This window comes from Anser brachyrhynchus (assembly GCF_964034855.1).
Source record: "Anser brachyrhynchus genome assembly, chromosome: 8".
Lineage (NCBI taxonomy): Eukaryota > Metazoa > Chordata > Aves > Anseriformes > Anatidae > Anser > Anser brachyrhynchus.
The window spans coordinates 19,689,199-19,717,196 of NC_137702.1; the positions used below are offsets into that span (position 1 = coordinate 19,689,199).

General features: G+C 39.5%; 1 long non-coding RNA gene across 10 annotated transcripts in view; it reads right to left on the minus strand.

Moving 5' to 3' along the window:
- Window positions 1-1,781: 1,781 nt before the first annotated feature.
- LOC308199022 overlaps window positions 1,782-27,998 on the minus strand; it is a 75,646-nt gene continuing 49,429 nt past the window's right edge. For 4 of the 10 annotated variants that reach the window (XR_013954338.1, XR_013954340.1, XR_013954343.1 and 1 more), the window contains 3 exons: window positions 27,697-27,994; window positions 14,757-21,402; window positions 1,782-3,671 (listed from right to left, as the gene is read on the minus strand). This is a non-coding gene — a long non-coding RNA (uncharacterized lncRNA). Of the gene's footprint in view, window positions 3,672-5,724; window positions 14,096-14,756; window positions 21,403-27,696; window position 27,998 lie in introns of all 10 variants that reach the window. The other 6 variants (XR_013954339.1, XR_013954342.1, XR_013954346.1 and 3 more) reach the window with 5 other exon arrangements.

A 27,998-nucleotide genomic window follows, 5' to 3' on the forward strand; every position in this document is an offset into this window, starting at 1 on the left:
ATCCACACAAGCAAATTCAGTAGAGTTTGTTGAGGTGGTAGTGTCAATATATAAAACTATATGCTGAGGAGTTTATAAAGATCAACAGATAACATAATAAATCAGGAAATATGAGAATGTATTGAAATTTTTGGAGTTTTAGAATGAAAATTTTAAGGCTTCAGAAGCAGTGGTGTTTCATTTTAATTACATTGCAGTTATAAGTTCTAGGGACGTGTATACTGCATAGCTTTCCTTTATTCTCTAACAGATGGAAACAATCTCAAAAACACAATCTCCTTTAATAAACCCTAGTTATACCCCAGGCATGTTCTGCTTATCTTTCACTCCAAGGTTAAAATAAATTGAATATCTGTAGATATATGGTATTAAATATTTGTATGTAAACAATGCCAGTTAAAAATCTTAGAAATCTCTGTCATAGCCTATGTTACATGTGAATGAATGATTGCTTATGTTTATATATATTTATACATGAAATTATAATTTTATTGATTCCTCAACCAAAACATGTTTTTACTTTCATGGAAAAGAAAAAAAAATCCTAATTTTAAATGTAGAATTCTGTTGTTTTACATATTACTTCAGCTAACCATTTTTAATGCCTGCCTTTACATTCATCAATATATTGAATGCAATGTATCATCATCTGCAGTGATTTATTTTAGAGATTAACATTTTGTCACAGCTTTAATGTTTAAAATTATAGTTAAGCACTTTAAATTTCCAAGTAGAAGGAAGACACTTTCAAGGGTAAGGTCCGAAAGACAAATTGGTTTCTCTGTTTAGGAAGTCTCATTTCCTATGAATTTCTACTGCCATCTTTTTCCCACTAAAATTAATTATTCTTCTAGAACACATCCCATATATGTTTTTGTATTATATGGATTTTTCAATGGATAAATAGACCTATAATACCATTTATAATCTAAATTGAAGGTAAATAAAATGTTACTTATGCTGGAAGAAAGGAAAGAACTAATTTGAGTAGTAAGTCTCTGCTGATAAGAATTTCCTCTGGCTTCACTGATTTTACTAGCTAAAAATCTATTTTCAAATGTTTAGATACCGTTCTGGCATCATCAGCTCTCTTATTGTGTCTTTAAAAGGGAGTTTTAACCAATGAATTCACAACGGAAATAAAATTGGAAGTGACTTCTTATACAGAACCAGTTTATACCTCCTTGTAAATATTTCTGAAAGTTCTCTACATAAGCCAAAATTTTATTTCTGAATTCTTAACTTTTCCAAGGCTGGAAACAGGTTCCTCGGGCATTCTAACCTAAGATTCAGAATTTTCTATACATTAAAATATATTTGCTATCCAAATATAAACAGTGACAAAGTTACATTTGAGAGTTAACTCTTCTGGTATTTGCAACAGTGCTTTAGGAGGCTCTAAGTATTTTTCCTTACCCATTCCAAGCCATCCAGTATCTGGAAGTTAATTACTCAGTGACCACAGATTCTGTAGTCCATATAAGATAAAATTAATAAAATTGAAAATTGTGAGCACATCTTTCAGTTCATCATCTTGACAGCATCTTAGACTCTCTTATATGTTTTCTGTTACTGGCTTGGCTAATACTTCTGGTTTAGTTCTTCCAAAAATAATAGTTATATCTCTAAAAAAATTAATCTCCAGCCTTTATGACATCATCCTTTTCCCTGCCAATAGTCAGCAGTAGATTTTTAATGTTTTTATGTGTCCCCAAAAAATGGTGTGCATTGTAGTTGTGACAATACAACTTTTAACATGGGTTAAAGAATCACAGTGACTCAACTGAAATATTTATTTTATTTTAGTAGTTGTAGTAGTAGTAGTAGTGCTTGTACTTTTTTTTTCACATATTTGTTTCTTTACTCAGAATGTCACAGTTCCCCTACTCCTCTCCAAGGAGGTGGTGGTCTAGTCTTCAGATATGTGATTTGCTTGGGAACACCAGATCCTTTGTGAGAGGGATGGTTTATGAAAAAGGGAAAGAGCTACGAGAAACAAATTTTTGTTTGGAACAAGAAAACAGAAAAGGAGTCTTTTTTCGCTTCTGATGTGTTTGTATTCATCTGGAAATTCTGATGACAACACAAAAAAAAATCAATGTCAATGGAATCATCAATAACAGGAAAACTTACAAATTCACCTTCATAATGATTTCCTCATTCAGGGTCCCTCTTTCTACTAAGCACATAATCCTGATTACAGTCAAGTCGCTTGAGGAGCAAAAGAGAGGAATGAGTGTGGAAAGAAAACAAAGAAGAGGTGGTACAGAGTAAATGAGGGATATGAAAAACCCACCCGAGACAGAAAAAAGGGTGTTGAGAAATGAGGGAGAATATAGACCCTGGTGAGATGTTGGGCAGTGATTCAAAGGAGTTGTTACTAAGTTTTGAAAAGGTTTTCACAACCTGAGTACCTGGTGCATGCAGAAACATGCAGGTGTTATGAAAAATGGTGGGAAGTGTTCCTTCTATGAAATGATATGTAGCACAAAAATTGGAGGTGGATCTATAATCAGCATAGTAATTATCTGTGGAAAACAATAAGCTCAGAAATATCCCTTTTATATGTTAAAGAAAATCCACCTTGAAGTGACTTCCTATTCTATACTAGTAGCTGACATAAAAACAATCAAACCAATTACCCAGAAAAGGGCAATTGAACTTATTTTTTGCTCTTACATACATGGTCCCTCTACCACAATATATACTTAGTATATTTACTCTATGTTTACTGGAGTTTGTATGCCCAACAAACTGACTTGCAGAAAACCTGCAATGTGGTATACACATCTAACCAATTTAGGACATTGCTGGGGCTGGCCACTGTGTCACTTAAGGAGACTCCTGTAGGGTTGGTTTTTTTTTCAGAACAGTGAGCCATGTAGCTGAACATGTCCGAACATTGAGAAGGATATTCTTTTACATTTAAATTAGTAGAAGGTTTATTGACTCCTTGTTACTAAAATGCGTACATCTAGAAATGTTTAAATCAGATGGATTCTTGATTCAGAATGCATTTCAATTAGCTCTAAGCTACCTGTACCTTATTAAATATTTCTGTGTCAGAATATATATTTTTTAGAACTGTAGAATAACAGATGTGATTATTCATTGATTTTTTATCATCTACTTCATTAGAAAGAAGCTATAAAAATATATCATTCAACTCATTTGCATGGAAATAAATAACAACACAAGGCCCAGTGGTCTGTGTGTGGTGGATTATGTTGCACACTAAAATATTTTGGTATGCATCATAAAATGAATTCCATTGGAATAGATTTCACTATGCAAGCTTGAGCAGTGTTGAATGAGATGTATATTGTTCATGGCATAGAATACAGAAGGGAAAGTACATCAGTAGCTTCTAGTGTGAATTTAAGAAAATGATTAGAAAGTTGCAATATCTTAAGGGCAGAGCAGAAAACATAATGATTGGAAACAAGAACCAATTAAGAAAAGAATTTTCATTTCATTGCTATGTAGTTTGATATGGTCTGTTGCTGATTTTTTCTCTGCAGATGTTTAAATAACTAGGCTTTATTTCTTTTCTTTTCTTCATAACTACATTTATTCTTTCTTTATGTTTGGATGGTCACTTCAGTTTCAAAATCCTTTTGCCTCTCTTTTTTTAAATGACTTCTTCCTCTTATACAAAATTGCTTCTTTACCTGTGAAGGAAACCAAAAATGAATTTTTAAGGCATAGTAATTCATTTTTCTTCAGAAAAAGATTTCACAATGTACTCCTCATTTCTATATGCATTTTATTTCTTTACCAAAATTAGTCACTTAATTTAAATTATTTTACACAAAGCTGCATGCCTAGACGTACAAGGTACATCTAAACTGAGCTAAAAATAAGAATTTACTGTCAGAGAAAGGTACTTTGCATAATGCGCAGTATTGCTAATAGTGGATAAAGATGAAAAAGGGTTGCAAGAATATTCCTTGAAGGTTGTGAGGCTCCATGTTTTTTTACCCATTTATTAAAGAGGGAGGTGTAAGTGATACCCAAGGCCTGTTCCCTATATTGGGTTACAATTTATATGTTTATGATAAATATATTTCACATCTCTAGTGAACATCATTTTGCACGTTTAACTGCTTGTTGTCCCATTGCAGGGGTGTTATAAATTTATGTAGAAGTGGGAAGAAACTGTATTGACAAAAAAAATAATTTGTTTTACAATGCTTAGTCTAATGAGCCTTTTTTTTTTCAGGACCAATTTAGTAAATGAAAAAAAAAATGTGCAAAACATACTTAAATTGACTAGGTATGAATGAAGAAGAATGACTAATTGTTCAAACAACATGTCTGCCTTTGTGTCTATGCAGAAGCATAGCATACATGAGAAGTCACTGTTAATGCAATTTTTCTGGCAAGGAGTAGATGATGAAAAGGAAACTGTTATCCTGCTACAAGATATAAAATGGAAGGGAAGGGAAGGGAAGGGAAGGGAAGGGAAGGGAAGGGAAGGGAAGGGAAGGGAAGGGAAGGGAAGGGAAGGGAAGGGAAGGGAAGGGAAGGGAAGGGAAGGGAAGGGAAGGGAAGGGAAGGGAAGGGAAGGGAAGGGAAGGGAAGGGAAGGGAAGGGAAGGGAAGGGAAGGGAAGGGAAGGGAAGGGAAGGGAAGGGAAGGGAAGGGAAGGGAAGGGAAGGGAAGGGAAGGGAAGGGAAGGGAAGGGAAGGGAAGGGAAGGGAAGGGAAGGGAAGGGAAGGGAAGGGAAGGGAAGGGAAGGGAAGGGAAGGGAAGGGAAGGGAAGGGAAGGGAAGGGAAGGGAAGGGAAGGGAAGGGAAGGGAAGGGAAGGGAAGGGAAGGGAAGGGAAGGGAAGGGAAGGGAAGGGAAGGGAAGGGAAGGGAAGGGAAGGGAAGGGAAGGGAAGGGAAGGGAAGTTCTGCTGCAAGTCTTACATTTTTCAAGCCACAAAAATTCAAAAGATTCCTAAAAAGTGAGCTGGATGACTGATGTGCCTTTGTAGCATTTAACAGGTCACACCAAATATTAATCTAGAAAGGAGTTCTCTAAGAAAGCGTGCAAGATTCTTTGGATCTGCTGAAATCTTCATAGCAAGAAATAGATGAAGTTAAATGAGTAATTATATAACATAAAGCATTTTAACAGGGCTACTTGGTACGGCAGAAGGTGGAGAGTCAAGCATGGCAGTGTGTATATTTCTAGAAAAACTCTACAAAGGTGAGAGATACAACATACTTTTCAGATCTATGAAAGTATTTTCTCTTTGTGATATATAACCAACTCTTTTGTTTGGATTATCTTTGATTAATGAGAATGATTTTTTCTTACCATCCTTCTAACATGCCCTGAAAACATGTTTAGTTACACCTCTGTTGTGGTTCAGCCCAGACAGCAGCTAAGCACCACACAGCCGTTTGCTCCCCCTCCCCCTCCCTCAGTGGGATGTGGGAGAAAATCCGGAAGAAAAAAAAAAAGAAAAAAGAAAAAAAAAAAAAAAGAAAAAAAGAAAAAAAAAAGCTTGTGGGTTGAGATAAAGACAGTTTATAAGGACAGAATAGAAAGGAAAATAATAATAATAATGATAATAGTACTACTAATAATAATGTGTACAAAACAAGTGATGCACAATGAAACTGCTCACCACCCACTGACCGATGCCCAGCCTATCCCCGAGCAGCCGGTCCCCCCACCCCGGCCAGCACCCCCATAATAATTGTTCAGCATGACCCCATAAGGTGTGGAATACCCCTTTGGCCAGTTGGGGTCAGCTGTCCTGGTTCTGTCCCCTCCCGGCTCCTGATGCACCTTAAGACTGCTCACTGGCAGGACATTGTGAGAAGCTGGAAAGTCCTTGGCTTAGTGCAGGCAGTGCTCTGCAACAATTAAAACATCAGTGTGATATCAACAGTATTCTCATCCTAAATCCAAAACACAGCACTTTACCAGCTCCTAGGAGGAAAATTAACTCTATCCTAGCCTCAACCAGGACCATCTCCAGACAGTTTTCTCCTTTGTAGGCTGAAGTTGACTGGCCCTCAGACCTAAAATTTTAATTTTCCCAAAGTTTACCATTTTTCTATTTATCTCCTTTCTTTGTGAACAGGTAAATTGCTGTCTAACCTCTACCCAAATAATGATGAACAGAATGAAATTACTCTTATACTTGTTTCATGCAAGTAATACTCATCAGCTGAGGCTTGGAACTCTCAAAATATTAGAACTGATTAATCTTTTCCTAACAGGAACCATTGCTGAAGGAGTAAGTTAGGTGAGTGAGGCAAAATTCATCCCAGAGTTGTACTCCACACCAGAGGATGAATATGGTTTAGCATAATTCATAGTCAATCCCTAACCTGGTAAGAGTAACATGGACTAACCAACTATGTTTACTAGGAAAGATAACCTGTTGTGTTCAGTTCAGATATACAGCTACTGAATAGGGTCTTCACCCTTTAAAAAACACTGAAACTTCATAAACATTGATGTAGAGGGAAAAGTCCAATTGAAATACAAATTAAAGCAACTTTAATCTGGTATCAACCAACATTTATCTTTTGTTGTTGTTCAGAAGGATCAGCTTTTGAGGTGAATCTTGTCTTTTTTCAGAAATCTTGATATTGTTAATGGGACTACTTATATTCAATGCGTAAAAACTTCATCACAGGAAAATTCAAATAGATTCACATTTTGTTTCTTGTAAAGTACACATAGGGGTCTCAGAAAAATAATAGATGTTTCAAGCAGAACAATGGTGCATAATGTTTCAACATGACTTGGACTACTCTTTGTGAAACCATATTCCATTACAGCTTGGCTTAAGATAGAACTTTAGTATAATGCAAAAGCTTGATGTTAGACTTCCAAAAAGAGAATTTTGCTAAAGTTCAAACATGGCCTCTTAATATTTACAAAACTTGGACAAAAGTCCATATTACCTTCTGACATTTCCTATGAGAGTAACTCAAACACGTGAAATAATGACTGCACTACTTAATTTCCAGGCAAATAGGCTATACATATTATAAGCTATAAATTATACACTTATACATATGAAGAATTATATAAATGAATACATAATTATTGTCTCCACAGAAATCCAGCATAGGTAAACACAAGTTTGGAGAAACCATTTAATCGTTCAGAAATCACAGAGATTCATGACTATGACTTTCCCAGTTTTGATTCTCTTTGCAAAACGTTACATTATTAACTTACTTTGAGTAAGTAAAGAAATTTTGTTGTATCCATTTAAATAGAGAAAATACCTTTTGCTGGTTATTCTCATTATTATTTTCAGTTTTCACTCACTGGATTGTGATGGAAAAGTATTTCTATCACTTATTAGCTTTATATTGCAGGGTGTTTTGCTTTACTGATGATAATTTTGAGTTTTTTTCTTGGTAAATGTTAAATAGTACCTGGGAGATGAAGGTAGAAGGAGGAGCTAAATCCATAGATCAGCATGAAGATAAACATAACAAGTAGCTGAGCATGTTATTGATAGTGGCAGATGACCCTGCACTTGTATTCCATTATTTACTAGCTTTCAAATGTTGACATTATAAATTTTAGAATTTTAGTAAAAGTTTTGATCCAGTACCTTTGTAATTTCCTTACAGCCTTTCATTTTTTTTTTTAAATGTATTGTAGTAATCCCCAAATCTCACTGACAGACATAACTCTAGACTAGCCCTACAGAAATACCTTCTAGAATTTTATAAAAACTCAGATTAGCTATATGATTCTTGGGCCAATAAAAGATCTGCATGGCTTCCTCTTGATAAAACTACACTTAAAATATCCACCAGACAGATTAAATAGTCACCAGAGGACTACCAAGAAACTTGTGAGAAAAGGAGTCATTTTGAAAAGATTAACATAAGAAAGACAGAATACCTGTGATAATGGGGAAGGACCTTGGAGTAAGCCGAGTGGGATCATAGCAGCACTTGAACCTGTTTTGGTACTGTTAGATGTCTCTACCAGCTTCACTCCCCCCACCCAGGACAGGCAGAGCATCCTGCCTGCCAGACAGTGTGAGCTGCCAGCACCCAGCTTGTGGGGTATCAGCACAGAGGAGCAAGTAGAACTCACCTGAAGTGTGCAATTGTGACTACTGGAGGGCTTTGTTACCAGCATGAAGGTCACCAGGGTGTGGGAAGCAACAGGTGTAGACATGAAACTGGAGCACCCACACAGTGTGTATAAATATGAAAATCCACAGAACTATGTGTATAGGGGCAGGGAGGGAAATTTTGTGTAAGATTTATAGAAGGTTGTTCAGAAGTCTGTAGGTGTTCTTTAACATTTTGTGTCTAGAATTCTAGTTTATGTATTGCATTGCTGGTATTGATCCTGAAGTTCACTGATCGCCAGTTAATTACATGTTGTAAGTAAACTAAATTTCTTTGATCATCACCTGGCTTGAAACACTTGAGTTAATTAGCTTTTTCCTTAAGGCACTATAGTTAATATTATTTCCTTTACTATTCCCTTAGGAATTTTAGAGTATTATTCATTATCCACATAATTTACATAAGACTGCTGGCTTTATTCGACAAATTCTCAAGAATCTAAGAGGATATGTACATTATCCAAGCATAAATAGATGAATCTGTATACTCATCTTACTGATGTTATTCACTTCTCACAGAAAACATTTCTTTCTGAATGAGAGGGAAAAATAAAAAAAGTTACATTGTGGGGTGGCAGACATTTAAACTGTTCATTTGATCCTTGGTCCTGCAATTAGGACTTCATCTTGCAGTCATTTGTCAAACTTAGTGGGAAGAATACACGGTGAATGAGAATCTGCCAGTGTGAATCTGCGCATTGACATTAAATGAGAGAAAAATTCAATTCCTTACTAAATTTCTATCACTAGTCTCCTAATGTAACGAATATAATGGGAAATAATTGGCTTCCTGAAAGAAGAAAATAAACTTCATCTCATCAAAGGAAAAAAAAAAATCGAAATTAAATCAGATTTAATTAAATCTAATTTAATTCAGTAGTTTTTTTGTTTGTTTTTTACATGAGGAGAACATACTGTTTCTTCTTTAAACTAACATTTTCAAACATGAAAAGTTTATATAATCATTAAGGTTGGAAAAGACCTTCAAAATCATCTGGTCCAACCATTCCCCTACTACCAATATCACCCACTAAACCATGTCCCTAAGCACCAAGTCCAACGTCTCGTTAAAATCTCCCAGGAACAGTGACACCACCACTTCCCTGGACAACCAGTTCCAATGCCTGACTACTCTTTGTGAGAAGAAATGTCTCCTAATTTCCAACCTATGCCCCCCCCCCAGCACAATTTAAGGCCATTCCCTCTACCCATGAGCATCCAGCTTTTAAAAACCTAGTTTAAAGCCCTCTCAATGAGCCCTGCCAGCTCCTGGGCTAGGATCCATTTCCTCCTTTGAGACAGGTGGGACCAGCCATCAATCAGGCCAGGCACCGAGTAAACCACCCCACGGTCAAAAAAATTAAAAATTAAAAATCCTGTGATTGCACCAGCCTCTCAGCCAGGTATTGATCAGCTGGGCTTTCCAGGTCCTTTCAGTACCCCTCCCCGCTGCTGAAGGGATAAAGAAAAACACCAGCTCTGCTCCCGCTCCATCCACTAACTGCCACAATCCCCTGAAGTCCCTTTTGATAATCTTCATGCTTCTCTTAGCGATTTTCACATCTCTGCTAACCTGAATTATCAGTAAGGGATAATAATCAGAGGACCAAACTTGCCTCATTTTACGAGCTGTTTACCTCAACAATAATGCTTTGTGTACAGAATAAATGAGAACAAAAAATCATGTTTTGTAGACAAAAAGAAGTGACTGATGGTTGAAGGCTGATCACATCTGTATGACAAGCGGTCTTGTGCTTCTGCGGTGGAAGGAATTTAAGGAGTAGGAACACCTTGTTTTGTCAGTCTTCTTTCTCTGTTTTAACTCCAGTGTTTTTGGCTCTCTACCCAGCTGTGGGTCTCTGTGTCAGCAAGTTCTTTTCAGCTGACATTTCCAGATGGATTAATGGCAAATTGTGAAGTGTATACAAAGCAGCAGGATTAATCCCTCACTTTATAAACTGAATGCATACATTATATTGTAAGAGAGAAAAGAAAATCTCACTGCTTCCATTTTTCCTCTTGCTTCTCTTTTCTGAAGATTTGAAAAGACTTAAAAAAAAAAAAAAATCTGGAATGTTATGCACCATTTTGTTTCACTGTTATTGCTTTCTTCTAGTGTAACTCATTGCCCTTATAAAGTCTGTCTTATATTTTTTATCTTACAGTGATGAGAAGTACCTAGCAGAATATGCAGAAAGACCACATTAAGGGAATTTGAAGTTTTTCTATTCTATTCAATCTTTTTTTTTTTGGTGTCTCTTCCTCAAGGCAATAAATTACAATTTTTACTTGAGAAGGATTAAAGCCTTGTGAGATGAACTTCAACATTATCATTCTGCAAGGAATGCATGTTAGATCTTAAAAAATGAAAAACAGTTTTGCGGCTGAGCACATTTTTTCTTTTGCTCTGCACTGGAATGCATGACCCCTGTTGCCTGCTAAGCGTAGGGTAAGGGTGCAAGCACTTGAAATATATGTGATTGAACTCAGCATGTAGAGCTCCAAAGTACTCATTCTCAGTGAAAAGGAAACTGTTTTTTACCAGAATATATATACCACAAGAATGCCACGCATAATTTTCAATAGCAGGCTACCATAAAAAGTCTCTCTCTTGAAGTACTACCGAAATGTTAGGGTTGCTTCTGAAATTCTGCCCAGTGTGATGTAATACGATGTGCTTCCTTAGGTGACTAGGTACATGGAAGTTTATGACTGGTTCTATATTGTACTTGAATGTGAGTACATCAAGGCTTATATAACCAGTGACACAATGTAAGTTCTACAGTACCAAGGACCTCTGATTTAAAAGTACAGACTCCACAAATTCTAAATATTTAATCATGGTATAGTTAAAATAAATCTTTTTTTTTTCTTTCACATAGTAATTAAAAGTAGAATGAATTGTGTCCACAGAGGGATGTTTGCGAATGCCGTAGTAGACACATTTTTGTATTTTGCTGAGGTTTGCCTCCTAGATTTATTCTTCAAAAATCAAAATTATTTTGGAAGTTGTACAGAATTTATTCATCATGAAATCTAGGGAGCAGTTTAAAGACAAATATCCCACCAAATGTATCAATCTATACTAATTTGAATTAGCCCCTCTGAAAACACTGCTAATTGCCTAAGGAAAAGGTCCAAGTACATGATTTGGGTAGTCTAAAATTCAGTTGTTTTTGATTTATTAGCCCAGCAGTAGGAAATTAATTCTGTCCCTAGAATTCCACTAGTGATAACATTACTCCCCTGCCATTCACAGAAAGTTCAATTTAAGTCACTATTAAAGCATACCAGCCTAGATTATAATTTCTAGGTTTATTCATGGGATGACAAAGCAATAAGTAATCACAAAATCATAGAATCATTAAGGTAGGAAAAGACCTTCAAGATCATCTGGTCCAACCATCACCCTACTACCAATGTCAACCACTAAACCACATCCCTAACCACCATGTCCAACCTTCCCTTAAACATCCCCAGAGACAGTGACTCCACCACCTCCCTGGGCAACCTGTTCCAATGCCCGACTGCTCTTTCTGAGAAGAAATGTCTCCTCGTTTCTAACCTAAACCTCCCCTTGCGCAACTTGAGTCCATTCCCTCTAGTCCTATTGCTAGTTACCTGTGAGAAGAGGCCGACCCCCAGCTCCCCACACCTTCCTTTCAGGTAATTGTATAGAGCAATAAGGTCTCCCCTGAGCTTCCTCTTCTCCAGACTAAACAATCCCAGTTCCCTCAGCCGCTCCTCATAGGACTTGTGTTCCACATCCTTCACCAGCTTTGTAGCCCTTCTCTGGACATGCTCCAAGGTCTCGATGTCTTTCTTATACTGAGGGGCCCAAAACTGAACATCGTACTTGAGGTGCGGCCTCACCAGAGCTGAGTACAGGGGGCTGTTCATCTCCCTGCTCCTGCTGGCATCGCTGCCAGCCTGAATTATCACTAAGGAGTAATAATGGGAGGGGCGAACCAGGTCAGGAAGTTTCCTGGTGATGTCCCGGACCCGGGCCGCAGGGAGGCAGCAGACTTCCCTATGGGTAGGGGCCTGCCGACATATGGGGCCTTCTGTTCCCTTCAGAAGGGAGTCAGCTACGACCATTACCCTTCTTTCCTTCTTGGTGGAGGAAGTCTTGAGGCGTGGAGTCAAATTCCTTGCCCTAGACAGCTTCTTGTGACTTTCCCCCACATCCCCACCACTCTGTCCTTCGAGCTCCAGGGCCTCAAACCTATTGTGTAACGGCACCTGGGGAGGTGAGGCAGGTAGGGAGGGGGCTCACCTGCAACGCCTAGCAGGGACCTGTTTCCATTCCTCTCCATCTCTCAGGTCCCCTCCCTCTGCCTGAGAGTGACAGGCCAGGGGGTCCCCCACTATTAGGGGTGCGTCGCCCCAGTGCCTTTCTCTCAGGCATGGCATGGAGTGACTCCACCAGTCTAACTCCTGCTCACACTCCCTGACAGTCCTTAATCTCTCCACCTCCTCCTTGAGCTCTGCCACCAGGCTGACCAGATCCTCCACCTGCTCGCACCTCACGCAGGCAGTATCCCTGCCACCCTCTATTGGCACGAACAGGCTCAGGCAGTCCCTGCAGGCAGAGACCTGCACAGCCACATCTTTGAGCAGGCACTGGGTCTGGGTTGCCACAGTCTTTTTGGTGAGCTCTTTGGTGAGCATTTGCCGCCTGGCGGTGGCCATGGCTGGGTTTGGTGTCTGGGAGGCAGCTGGTAGGTGAGCTGGTCTCCTGAGTGGGCAGGGATCCTCTGCCCTCCCTGCTACCCCTGCAGGCACAAACTGCTGTGCCACGGCCTGACTGAAACGCCATGCCCTGTCACCTGCCCTGTTCGCTGCTGGGGTCTGGCAGGGCCTGGCCGGGCCTATCGGCTCCCTCGGCTGCCTCGAGTGGCCTCGAAGCAGAAAAGCACCTGCCCACCACGATCCCTCGCTCAGCTGCAGAACATGACTGCCTTGGAACCGACATGTTAGAGATTATCAGAACCTCAAAAATATAGGTAGCGTTTTGTGGATTTCCTACGCACTTCAGTCAGAAAATGTTGGCCATGTTTGGCAGTCAGTGCCTGGCTGACAATTTTGCCTTTAGAAGTCTCCTTCAAGAGGAACAATTTAAATGTGTCTTTCCAGTAAAGGGAACAAATGCAGAAGAATTCACTCAGCTTGAAATAACTTCTTTTAGGCAAAATCTTGCCATTAGCCTGCTTGCCATTTACTGTTCAAAAAGAATGTTTTTCTACAACATGCAAATGTAAGGATAATCTTCCCGATTCATCTTAATAAATGTAGTCCTGAATCTGATAAAACTCTGGATTTTCCACATTGCATTACCCCACTGATGTTATTTTGGGCTTAAGTCAATTGAAGTTAAGCTTCAGCTAGTATTTATTTTAGATCTTAAGGATATTAAAGGATATTTGTCTTTTTCTAGAGAAAGCTAATCGGTTAATTGGAAGTTTTTTGAGTTCAAGTAATTGACTGTGTGTTAAAATAAGTGCAATTTGCTATGTTCTAGCAAGAGGTAAAATTGCAGAGGTAAAGGTCAAAATTGCTTTTGAAGCTGAAGACTCAGTTTCATAATCTGCTGATGACTCAGAAAAAGAGATCAGGTTCACATTAACTCTTCTATTTAATTATGTTTCGTCCCCTGAACAAGGTAAATTGCTATAAAGCTGTAAAGTGTCTTCTAATACTGTATATATATATATATATATATTCATTCTGGAACTTAATATAACAATGATGTTTTAATGAATACTCAAAAGGAAAACAGTAGATCACTATGCAGTTCACCATAATGCTTACTGGACCATGCCTCTGATGAAATACAACAATCTCTGGCACAAGATTTCCCACCATGCAGTGGAATCATTTAGAAAAGAACTTGTCAACACTGTATGATTCAGAGAGTGATCTGCCAGGCCATTCATTAGGCACTTGCTTGAGTATTTTTGCATGCAAAACTCTTGTGGAAGATCTGGAAATGCATTATAAAGAGAAGGAAATGATGTATTCTTGCATGTTAAAAATCAGTTTCATGAACGTAAGTCTAAAAACAATTTGAGATTACTTGATTTTTAACAGAAGCATGACCTAATCATGGAATAGGTTGGCTCTTCATTAGACTGATCACAGGCTACAATGGCTGTTCACAATTTAATATGTTTGGTTGTTTTTCTTATTGGTCTTTTTTGCACCAATTGTAATACTGCTTTTAAAAATGGTTTTGTGCTTTTATTTGAAAGGGTTTTTGTTTTGTTTTGTTTTGTGGGGGGGTGTATTCAGCAGAGCAGTCATCCATAAAATGGTAGACAGGGTAAATGCTGTGGTTTTTGGACATCAAGCTTGAAAAGCTTGTCAGCAGAATCAAGACTTCCACTTTACAGATTGTTCCAGTTCACTGACTGAATACATGAGGAAAGAACAATTTGAGCATAGGTCAGGATCCTGCTGTCATTATTTTTACAGCATGTTTCACCGTATGCTTGCTTAATAGCGATACAGTGAGAAGGGCAGAACTGGTGTGGCACAGACCTGGTGTGCATGGCAGAAATAATCTCACTAGATCAGATGTAAAGGGAAGCACTTAGGTAGCAAGTAAAAAAAAAAAAAAGTTTAGCCTCTTAAAGTAGACGTACCTGATTTGTCACAGTAGTATCAAATTTTCTATTTGTCTGGTTGCAGTACAGTCAGATGCTGAAAGAAAAAGAGTTCATCTGTTTTGTCTGTACGTGCTTTGACAGCACTATCATCTTTCATTTTCACTTTTTGCAAGTAATCTTCAAAAATCTGTACATTTTTGCCTTCTGCAGAGTTGACAAAATGGACATACTCAAGCAGGTCTTGCTGAAGTTAAAGAAAGCAACAGCAAATTTGTGTAATTCTTTTATTTCTTTCATTCTACTGAAGCTTAGAAGAAATGGGTGAATGACTGCAAGCAAAAGTTTTCTCTTCTTTGTTAGTCTATGCCAGTTCTTAACTCTTTAGAGCACTTTCAGATTTTTCTAAGAGCAGCTTATATTTCTCTCTTAAAATGGCAAGGTGAAATATGTCTCTTTTTTTTCAAGCAGATTTGCCTGTCATTAAGACCAGCTGCAATGCTTGCAGAGTCAAAGACTACCAAACTGGAACTGCCAAGGCTGATAGTGCAAGGAAAGCTGGCAAAGTCATGGATGAAGGCCAGCTTGCATGCTATTCACAGGCCTACCCTAAGCTCTCTTTACTGGCAGTCTTCCTTCTGCTATTTCTTTCATCATGCCAAATCATATCACCAGCCAACTTTCCTCTTCTACCCCTAGTATACTTCCTATCCTGTTATATAAACAGATTTTATTGTGCTTCTGTCACTTTGCAAAATGATCTGCAGGGTATTGAGAAACAGATCAGAACCAATGTGGTGGTCTCAACTTTTGGATACGTACGTTTTCTCTCTTCCAAAAGCTTTCTCTTGTTCTTTCAGGCAGTACTCATAGGAAGCTCTAGGTCACCTTTTTTGTTTGTTTGTTTTTGTTTTGTTCCAAACCAGTAACTCTAGACCTTGTTTGCTGTTCAGTGTTACAGTTAAACACCTGCCTAATTACTATGCAACTTTGAATTCTGATCCAGTTCCATAGGGTGCCCAAACAGGCAAAAAAATGATGAGGTGGACACTGTCATCACCATCAAGGAAAGATCATTATTGGAATAAAATGACAACTGTCTGCTGATAAACCACTTATCTGCAAAAGAACAATGTTAAGAGACAATACAAATCATGGAAAATGTATGTGAAAAATGTGTCTGTTCTAACCACAGCAACACTTTCAACAGTTTAATACACAATTGCTTGCATGATATATGGTTAGGCATAAGTTCACCTACTAAGGATTTTAAATCTGTAAATTCAGGTTAATGTGGAGACAGATACATGTATAAGAATTAAATGGTGAGTTTAAAAACTGAAAGCATAGTTTGAAATCATAAACTTTGACAAGATGAAATCCAGATGAACACTTCTACCTGTGTTGTCTTTACAGCAAATCCCATAGTAATGAAGACTAGCAGCTCCAAGTAAGGAGGCAAGGCATGCAATAAAAAGCAGAGAATTTTTTATATCAGTTATAAACAAATAAATGCCTCAAATGTTGAACTGAACTGATGACTGAAATAGTTGATTGGTAGCATAGATTAAGGAAAAATAATAATCAAAAGAGAATTGTAAATATTCTGTCAGGTTTACAGTAGTAGTATACATTTTCAAAATGTATATATATATATGTATCTTAAATTCAGCTTTTTTACAGCAACTGTTCACAACAAGAGGAATAAAGACCTGAAATGTTGCCCAGAGAGGTTATAGAGTATCCATCCTGGCAAATTTTTGAACCTTGACTGGACAAGGTCCTGAGAAATACGAGCTTTCTTGGAAGCTGGCCCTGCTTTGAACAGGAGATTGGATTAGACACCTCCAGAAATCCCCTCCAAACTAAATTATTCTACGATTATAACCGCAATTCACATGCTTCAGTGAGGTAGAGGATCTCCAGCTTGAAAGAATTTATATTGACATAAAGTATTGACGTGTCCATATACATAGTAGGCTTTTTAAACCATATTAAATTTTAACCTCCTTATAAATTCTTGTAACTTGCAACTCAAATGAAATTAATTGAGATATCCACCATACCACTTTAGAAAGAATGTAACTGATTTCAAGAGTATCAGTGAGATTTACCATAATTTTAATAACTTTAATAGACTTAGCTCATCATAAAAAATCTTTGTAAAATATTTAATAAATATTTTATTTTGTTTGCAATCTGATAATTTGCACATCATTAAATTCTGTTCATTCTGTTCCTTCAGACTGAAGCTTTGGGAGTCTGACTAATAGAATTTCCTAATATTGTTCATTCGTGACTCATCTGTTAAACTACTTTTTCTTTTCTCCATTTCACATATATGAAATGAAATTTTAATACACAACTTTTCTATTAGGCTGCGAACAGCAATATCCAGTGTTTGTATTCTACTAGCAGTCTGGCCTTTGGATTCTAGAAGAATCTAGTTCCACATTTTAACACGTAGTTTAAGCAGCTTCTGCTGTGTTTTGCTTTTCCCCCATTGGCTCGTTTTTATCCTCAGGTCTCCAATGCAACAGCACATTTTTATCTTTTTTCAAACAATCCTACAACTGAAATTGATCACTTTTCACTCGAAAACCTTTTTCATCACAACCAGAATTAAATTCTTGACAATAAGATTTCACAAAGTTGAAGGAAATTGGAAATTTAGCAAGTTGTCCAAGGTCAAAACTAACTACATTTACGAACTACATCTAAGCTGTTTGAAAAACTGAGAAATTACAATTAAAAATAATAAATAAATAAGGTGGGTTGGCTTATAATGCATTATATCATTCCCTATATTATGTTTAGGGAGATGGTCAATAATAACTCTCCTGATTTAGCTGTGTAAACATGTCATCTTTTGAGTTTTCATAGAATCATAGAATCATTAAGGTTGGAAGAGACCTTCAAGATCATCTGGTCCAACCATCACCCTACTGCCAACGTCACCCAACTTTGGAGATGAGGGCTTCATCCTCACAGCAGCCCTCCAGCGCAGGTATCGCCTCCCAGCCCGCCTTAGGAGCACAGGGAAGGGAGCGAAGGGAAGCGGCAGAGAAGGGCGCAGGGAGGCCGCTACAGCCGAGGGTGGGGAGCAGGAAAGGAGAGCACCTTGCATCAGCACGGACATGGCACGGCACAGCCGCCATTATGCGCTGCCTCCTCCCTCACGCAGCCACCGTCACGTGACAATTCCTCCCTCATGTGGCAGACATTACATGACGTCTCCTCCCTTGCGCCGCCGCCATTTCGCGACACCTGGTCCCTCACACGGCCGCCACCCTTAGATGTCGCCGCGCTTCCCGCTCCCGGCTACCGCCCGCCCGCCTCGCCCCGGCGGCGAGCAGTGGTTCCCGGCGGCCGCCAGGCGGCCCCCTTTCGCTTTCGGCTGGCCGGTGTGCTTGTGGCACAGGGACCCAGGCAGGGTATGAGGAGCGAGCTGGAGGCCCGGGCACAGGAGTGGAGGCGGAGGGCGGCCCCTGCGCCCAAGGGGCAGCCGTCTCTCTGGCAAGCAAAATGGCCCAGGAGAGCCATCCCCAGGAAAGGGGCCCTCAGCCCCCCAGTGCTCCTCCTCCTTCTGCATGAAGGCATCTTTCAGGCCGCAGACACCCACTCCCAATATGGCCGTTTTGGACTATGGCCATGGCAGGTCATCACAGGGGCCCTCACAGAGGCTTCCTGATGTCACGGTGGCATCTGCAGCAAATTTTGTTCAGGGCCCTGTAAAACCCTCTGTGCCTGGCCCACCATTCACGGAGCTTCCAGGCCCCTCTGGTTATGATACCCAGCAATGGTTGGAATGAAGAGGTCCTGGAGCAGTGTCTGTCATTGGCTCTGTAGGACAACAGAGAATTGGATCTTGGAACCAGAGAAGAAGTGGGGACAGAGGAGTGCCACTGGAAGAGGAGCAATGCCCATCACCATGGCAGATGATGAGAAGCCTATGGAGGTGGATCCACCTCAGGAGGAGAAGGAAGAACCATTGGGGTAGATCCACCTCCAACCCAGCTGATGTGGCAGAACAGCATCGTGCCAGGGCTCCCATCTGCGAGGCCACAACATCGTCATCGCAGGAGCGCCCACAGAGCTCCTTGTCCACAGCACAGCCTCCATCCCCACGATGAATTAAGAAGGGCCATCCATTAGCATCTCACAGGCTTGCCTGCAGGATGGCCTCCTTTCCTACCCCCTATTCCCCATCCCCGCCTCTCATGAAGAGGAGGCATCTCCTCTGTACAATGTCCCAAGGAGCGGGCAAGTCTGGACTTGGCTTCCTTTGGGCTACTGCACAGGGCAACAGGAGGCCTCCCGCAGAGGGCCATGCTGGGCCTTGGGTATCTCCATGTGGGAAAGAGAAGGCTGCCCAACGAGGGCTTGAAGGCAAAGTCGTGCCCTCCGTGGCGGTGCACAGGGAACAACAACAGATCAGTCAAAGCAGTGATGGAGACAAGCATTCCTCTGGAGAACCAGAAGGCTTCTGGTCTGCCAGGAAAAAGCACGGGAGTGAAGCGTTAAGTCCATTCAAGATGCTTCATTAGTGGTTCTTCCCAAGACTGGGCAACAAATTACAATATTAATAATAATAGTAATAAACCAACAGTAAAATGACTTTCCTCTCTTACTTGGTGTCATTTTTGCTACTGCATCTGAACTGCGGCATCCTCTTCTGGTCTCTCCAGTGTAAGAAAGTTACTGATGTATGTAGTATGGGCCCTCCCAGGACATTTGAGGGACTGAGGGACTGGAGCACACGGCATATAAGGGTAGGCTGGGGACACTCCTTTGGTGAGAAGTAAGGAGAGAAAGCTCAGGGCTGGGCCTCTCTGCTGACTACAGCTGCCTACTGGGAGGGCGTAGAGAAGATGAAACCTTCCTGTGCAACATGCTCTAGGTGACCCTGCTTGAGCAGGGGTGTTGGACTAGATGATCTCCAGAGGTCCCTTCCAGCCTCAGCCACTCTGTGATTCTGTGAACAACTCAATTATTATGGCCAAGAAACTAGATGAAGATGGGCTATTTCTTGTTACCAAACTGACATAGGATAGCTTTCTTGGCCTTGACTTTCATTCAGTTTTATCATACATTTCACAGAGAAGCTGCCTTTTTGGCCCCTCTTGCTGCAAAATACTAAGAATTGACATGACTGGAGGGAAGGCAGGAGAGTCCCAGGCTGCCAGCTCTTGTCATTACTGGCTGGTAACTGCAGAAACAGCAACTGCAGTGATTTGGCAGTCTGGGCCTATTCTGAAGTGAGTTGCAATCTTTTAGCAGTTGCCTAAAAGGAATAAAAATGTACAAGCCAAAGATGGTTAAGACACTTTTCTGGAAGCCAGAGAAAGCTGTTCTTTAGTATTATTTTAACAGACTGGCAACTGGGATTAACCAAGGTTACATAAAGAGTCTTATCCAGCCATGTAAGGAGAGGCAGGCATCCTGTGCAGTTTATCTGTAAACTAGTGAAGGGGTACTTTTTGCATATTGCCTTTCGGGTTGCAAACTATCCTGAATCCCTACCACACAGCTTTGCTACAAGAAAGAATCTCTTGCTGAATCAGGGTGTTTCACAGCTCTTTCCTGCCCCCCCATCAGAAAGGTTACAGACAGGTGTTGGAAAGTGGGATGAACAGCGTTTCCCTGGATCAGTGCTAGCTAGCGTTAGTCAGATTTGCAACTGATACAGCCTTAAAGGTTGCTGACACCTGTTAAAACCAGGGAGTTTGGGGAGTTTTGTTTTTTTTATTATTATTCTTTCAGATGAAACACATTTCTAAAGTGAATTCTCCAATACTACAAAATGAATTTTGCAATACAGAATAAATATGCATATAAGGAACTTGTGAAAATAGCTGTTTTGCTTTTAACTTCTGTGCAAGTGCAATTAAATTCATGTGCAGGCATCAGCAAACTCGTGATCATACATGATCATCACATGAATGTGTTCTTATTTCTCAGCTAGCTCTTGTCTTTTACCATTGAAGTGGTGGCTGCAGCAACAACAACAACAAAAATATTTGGAAAGTACTGACCTAAAGAATCTCACATTAGAGAAGCCTACAGTGCAGAAGTAGAGTTTGATAAAGGTTGTAGAATGGTTGACCTTGGCTTGCTGCCAAGATCCCCAACCAACTGCTCTTCTGTTCTTCCTCAACAGGACATGAGGAGAAAGCAAAATGAAAAATTTCATTGGTCAAGATGAAGGCAGGGAGATCACATGCCAATTATTGTTATGGGCAAAACAGACTATACTTGGGAAAATTAATTTAATTTGTTATCAATTAAAATAGAGTTGGATAGTGAGAAACAAAGACAAAAACTGAAACAAGTTTCCTGCCTCCCCAATAAAACTTGCTCTCTGCTGCTGCCTTGCTCCTCAGACTTTTCCCCTGCTCCAACATGGGTACCTCCTACAGGCTGTAGCCATTCGCAAACTGTGTGGGTCCCCCAGGATAAACCTTCTCCAGTGTAATCTCTTCCGCAGGAGATGTGCAGCATTTTGTCTGTTTTTAAACATGGTTTCCCAGTGGCATCATCAGTGTTGCTGGTGGGCTCAGGTGGGGCCTCAGGGACACGGTTGTAGAGCTCTCTGGAACCAGCTGGAATTGGCTTCTGTCCCAAACACAGCAGCCTTCCATCTCCTCACACAGAGGACTCCTTGCAGCCCCTCTGCTGCCAAAACCTGGATACATCAACCAAAAACAGGTAGTGAGATTAGTTTTCTTTGTTTTGAAGTTCATGATGAATAAATACCTAGATGCATAAGACAGTCACAATGTTTTTTTCACCTCTGAATATTCTAGATTGGTTTTGACCAAGCTAAAGTGAAGATTATGGTATCATCTATATATCATTTTGAATGTTCCATAGTGATGAAATACGATCTACAAAAATCTCTGTATGAGGGTGGCAACATAGCATTTCTTCCAAGTATCACATGGGAACAGATTATATTGAAACTGTAGTGGTTCAGTAGCAGTCTACTAAAACTTTTAACACCAGAAGTGTATTTGCCCAGTTTGTGTTGCTCTGAAAAAAAAAATATATATATATATATGTTAATCCAAATACTATTAAAACCTCTTTCTCAAAATGAGTCTGCTGTAGATTTCAATACTGCAGCTGCTCAATTTATGGTACTTTTAAAAATGAAGAAACTGCAAGTAAAGATTTTGATCCGGATTCCATTCACTATATAACTGCTACATTTTTATATTCTTTCCCAAACATTATATTTTGGCCAACATGTGAGGGATAGTTCAATATAACTCATTTTGACCACTCTGAGTTTCATCACAAATATTATTTCCTATGCCTTTTCAAATACTTATCTGTTTATTTCCTCCTTATTTCAAGTATATGTAAGTTTTTACTTGTACAGAAAATTAAAAAAAAAAAAAACTGTTAGAAAATCATTGGAAATAGTCAAAGCCGCCTCCTAAAGCTTTGCAAATTTGGGGATTAGGAACACATCTAAAAAAGACATTTTTGCTGTATTGAGGCAACATGCCTTTTGAATTCTTGCAAGTGTTTCTCTTGAGTTTCTCAGGCTTATTTTGTGAAGAGGTAGCAAACACTATCGTTGTTTTGATGACCACTTCAAATTTCTATGAAGGTTACTATATCAATATCAGATTATGTGTTACTAGCTTGCTCTACTGTAAAATTAATGAGTGATATCTGTTCATCGTCATATTTGAGAGCACACTATGGTTTATTCTACAGGGTTGCTTTTGTTAGAAGTCCAGCAGATACAGATAATGAACTCCTTGTTATTCATCAAAATGCTGCCCTAACAATACCATCTGTATGTCTGTGGGAACCAACTTGAGTCCTGCTGATGAGAGCTGAAGTTCAGTCAATGATTAGTGTCCTCTACAAGAGTCTTTAAAAAGGGTGATTAGTCAGCTGGAAGGGGTAGCTGGTTAGTTTTTATCCCACAGTTTTGTTAGGTCAGAAACTTAGATAATAAGGACAGAAGACTTAGATAATAAGTGCTTTAAAAAGTCATCAGAATGAAAATAAGCTTCAGGCTTTTCTATTTCACTTAATAAACAGTGCCCCTGACAATCTACTTCCTTGTTCTGCATAAACTGCAGTCCTATATAATTTCATCAATCTAAATCCACAGGCATAGGGTCATTTATGCAATCATTCAGTCCTTTGTCTCCTAGGTAACACTCATTGAGAGATGAAATATGGCCACCCACTTTCTTATCTTCTGTTACTTGTTCTCATGCTAATCTGTATAATTCATTAGTTTCTTCCTCCTCTTTCCCCCTTTACACTCAGTCACTTTGTTTAGGCGAAGGTTGAATAGAACAATTATTTAGCCCTTCAGTTGTACAGAAAATGGAGAAGTATTTAGATGAGAACATTAAAAACTTGACAAATCCATACACCGAAGAGTGCATGTAAACTACAGGTAGGTCTTTTATTTTACTCTGATGGAAAAGAAACAAGTCTTTGCAAAATTTAACAGTTCAGAATATGAATTGAGGTTCTCTTTTAGATTAAAGAATATTTGAGATTCTTTTAGACATAGAATTTAGAACCATATTTTCTTCTGATTCAATTTCAGTTGCCATTTGCACTTTAAAATAGTAGTAAACTTAATTTGGCAAACTTGTTCTATATCAAAGTGTAAACATTTTTACTGTTTAGAAAAAATGATCCACCTTCTACATTCAGACAGGTGTATTTGACATATCAAAGGACTGATTATCAAATCTACTGTATTATCACAATTGATATTGCTACTTTAGAAGAAGATTATGTTATCTGTGTTTTAGAAATGTCCCTAAAATTTCTCCTTTGCAACTTTTTGCTCCTGACCGAGAATTAAAATTTTCCTCAAACTCTGATTTTTGGGCTCATTTAACAGCTTTTGTTCTTACATCACAAAGTCTGTGATTACTTTTCCAGTATGTTGGCTTCAAAAGGCCATGTTAATTGCTCCATAATAAAAGCTGAAAAAAACAAACAAACAAACAAAAAACTTATAAAGCTGTGATAAACCTTGAATAGTGATTGTTGTGTACCTTCTCAGAATATGTTGTTGTAAGAGTTGATAGTGATCACAGAATGATCTACCTCATCAGCTCAAATTAAGCTCTGTGGAATACTCAGTAGTTGCTTCATACTAGTTTTATATCAGTCATGGAAAAAACAGTGCAGCTAAACCAACATAAAAGTTGTGCAGCAATGATAAGCCAGGCCTTTCGGTCTTCTTTGTTTTCTCAAACCTTTTCAACTTCAGATGCAATCCAGTGATTTTACGTGTACGCACATTAATTGCAAGTATTAAGAGACCGAATAATGATCTCTAATTTATTTTTTTTTTTTGGAGAGAATGAGTCACCCAAACTGCATTCAGCTTTATCACACAAGAATAGAGAACATTAGCTTCTGCTGTTGGTGAATCCAACTAATTGTGTTTTTGTATTTTGCTATGAAGTAACATCTAAAGCATGGAAGCCCAGGAAGAAAAAAATATATATATCTTCTCCCAAGACCTATATTTTTAATATAAATATTCTTTCAGAACAAATAAGGAAAAGAATTAGAAGTTTCAAAGAATACAGGACTTCTGAAGAGCTTTCAAAAAGAAAAAAGATTTGTGAAGTATTTGACTACAAGATATCTTTTGATCTCCAACCTCATATGGAAAGAATTTGTACGTTAATACATTATACGTATATAACATTCAGCCCGTGCTTTAGAACCTTCACTTATCACCTGCATTTAAGAATTGCTTTCCCTTGAAATATAATATGGCCTCTGCAATTCTGCTCCACTTGCTCTGAAACACTGGCTTTATGTCCTGTAAACCCCTTAGTAGGGGCCCTGGCCTTTTTAATATTGGTGTTAAGTATCTAATTTAAATCTAAGCTAAGAGAGCACATCTTGGAAGGTCGACTGTAGAAGCTCTTATAGTATATGGAAAAATTCTTGAATATTTTCATGACAGCCTCTTCATTAGATGGAATGACAAAGTTTCTGAGTTTCTGATTCAGGGTAGTCCATGTCCAAAAGAAGATATCAGACTATATCTGTAGTAGACTGGTAGACTTTTTCATTGGAAGACTGAATATAGGACCACAAGTTCAGTTATGCTGTTCTTGAAATTCATGAATCAGCTGCAGAAGTGATAGACTGCATAGTTGAGAGGGATAAGCACAGTACTTCTAGACTTGCTGTGCATACATAAAATGAGTATTTATTTTCTAATTTTGGAAAAGAAAGCAGATAAATAACAGAAGTACAAAATACAAGGAATGTCTTGCTTTGCTATTCCTTATCTATCTGGGGCTATTCTTAACTATTACATCATCACTGTGACAATTTTTATTAGGTAGTTTAAGTTTGTAAAAATAAATATTCAGGCATTGCATTTTTATTTTCAAATAATAAATGATCTAAATACAGTCTAGATAGTATATTAATCTATTTGTTGTCATGTTTAGAGCCTGTAATATATTTTCTTAAAATATTTGAAAGACTAAGAAGATTTTATTATTGCCAAGTCCTGCACCTGGGAAGTGACCACCCTGGCTATACATACAGACTGGGCAAAAAGATACTGGAGAGCAGCCCCGCAGAGAGGGATCTGGGGGTTTTGGTTGATAGCAAGCTGGATATGAGCCAGCAGTGTGCCCTGGCAGCCAGGAGGGCCAACCGTATCCTGGGGTGCATCAAGCACGGCATCTCTAGTTGGCTGAGGGAGGTGATTGTCCCACTCTGCTCTGCGCTGGTGCGGCCTCACCTCAAGGACTGTGTGCAGTTCTGGGCACCACAGCACAAAAAGAACGTGAAACTGTTGGAGAGTGTCCAGAGAAAGGCTACAAAAATGGTGAAGGGCCTAGAGGGGAAGACGTATGAGGAGTAGCTGAGGTCACTTGGCCTGTTCAGCCTGGAAAAGAGGATGCTGAGGGGAGACCTCATCACGGCCTACAGCTTCCTCACGAGGGGGCGTGGAGGGACAGGCGCCGATCTCTTCTCTGTAGTGACCAGTGATAGGACCCGCAGGAATGGTGTCAAGCTGTGACAGGAGGTTCAGGCTGGACATCGGGAAGAGGTTCTTCACTGAGAGGGTTCTCGCACACTGGAACAGGCTCCCCAGGGACATGGTCACAGCACCGAGCCTGTCAGAGTTTAAGAAGTGTTTGGACTGTGCTCTTAGTCACATGGTCTGAATTTTTGGGTAGACCTGTGTGGTGCCAGGAGTTGGACTTGATGGTCCTTGTGGGTCCCTTCCAAATCAGGATATTCTATGATTCTGTGATTCTATGATTTTCATTTTCTTCTTCTCTGTAAGAAGTTCAGTTCAATAAAAATTTGATATACACCTGATTTCAGGGTTTCCAGGTTGTAGCACTCTTGTTGCTTTCTGAGACATTTTGAGGGTGTATCATTCCTGGAGGTCTCTAAATATGCCCATTCACATATATGTTTCAGTGGTTGATTATTTTGAAAAACATAATTGAAAATGATTACAAATGTGCTGTTAAGGTAAAATGTAAACTACAGAGACAAACAAATTTGCCTAACGATTTTTCAAAGAGACATCAATACAGGAGACAAAGTTATTAGACTCTTGGCATTTTTTACTTTTTTTTTTTTTTTTGCTAATACAGTTTAACTCTACCTTGTATTTGCTTTTTTAAATTGTTGTCATGAGTTTTAAGGTCTCAACTCACAAAGACAGTTAAAACATTATGCTGACTAATGACATGACATAGATTGTTTTTGTCAGAACGAGGAGGAATGCAGAAACTGTTAAGTGTAATTAATCCCCTTCTCCTTAGGAGTGTACTGACAAATGAAGTGTAAAATCAAAAGTGTGATGGTATGTGGGGAAGAAGTATTTCCTGTTTACCCCTAGAACTGAGGACACACAATGAGGTTCTCCTACTAAATATGAATCACAGAATTACAGAATTGTAGGGGTTGGAAGGGACCTCAAGAGATCATCTAGTCCAATCCCACTGCCAAAGCAGGTTCCCTAGAGCAGGCTGCCCAGGTAGGCGTCCAGATGGGTCTTGAATATCTCCAGAGAAGGAGACTCAACAACCACCCTGGGCAGCCTGTTCCAGTGCTCCGTCACGCTCATCGTGAAGAAGTTTTTTCACATGTTGGTGCAAAACTTCCAGTGATCCATTTTGTGGCCGTTGCCCCTTGTCCTGTCCCCACAAACCACTGAAAAGAGGTTGGCCAAATCCCTCTGTCTCCCATACTTAAGGTATTTATAAACATTAATAAGATCCCCTCTCAGTCTTCTTTTCTCAAGGCTGAACAGACCCAGGTCTCTCAGCCTTTCCTCATAGGGGAGTTGCTCCAGGCCACGTATCATCTTTGTGGCCCTCTGCTGGACTCTTCCCAGGAGATCCCTGTCTTTCTTGTACCAGGGAGCCCAGAACTGGACACAGGACTCCAGGTGAGGCCTGACCAGGACAGAGTAGACGAACATGTGCTGTTGGGAAGCTGTTAGTGTTCTGGCTTGTAAAATACCCTGCATTCATACCAACAGAGTAACTTACTTGAACAGATAACAGGATTTGGGGTTATTAGTCTGGCATTCATTATGATATTGTCTTGTCCTACTTGGTGGGTTGCAAGGGAGGTGGTTCTTAATCCCCCCGCAAAAAAAAAAAAAAAAAAAAAAAAAAATGCAGGGCCACAGAGGCAACAGAACCACTACAATGACTCAGAGGAACACTATAAACAATTTATTGGTTATTTCTAACAGCAATCAATTAAATGTGTGGATAAAGGTGTTTGGCACAGGTGTTAATCCCTCACCAATTGCTTTACAGCAAAACTGGCAGTGCCCAACAATAATCAACAAACATTGCAAATAGCAGGAAGACAGCACACTGAGTCATATTTAGGGTATATATAATAGGGCTTAGCACAGGCATTTAACTTGTAGGAAAATATTAAGAGAATGAGATAGGAGAAAGAGAGGTTTCACTACCTTGGATCCAGTAATGTCTACTCAAGACAAAGTCTTGATCCTTTGGTGGAGGGTCAACACTGTCACACAGGCATTCCTGCCCTTATAAAGTCTCCTCATTCCAGGACCACCCTCAGGGTGACAACTGTCTCATACATGCGTGGTTTGGTGTTCTGGAAGCTTTGGGAGGGCTTTCAGTGATTCCACACCTCTCCTGCCCCCAGCAATCTGCCCAAAACGGATGTTCTCCAACTGCAAAGGGGGAGAGGAGAAAGGCATCCTGACATCCTGCCTCCATAGGGCTCAGTCCGTCACTCTCCTGC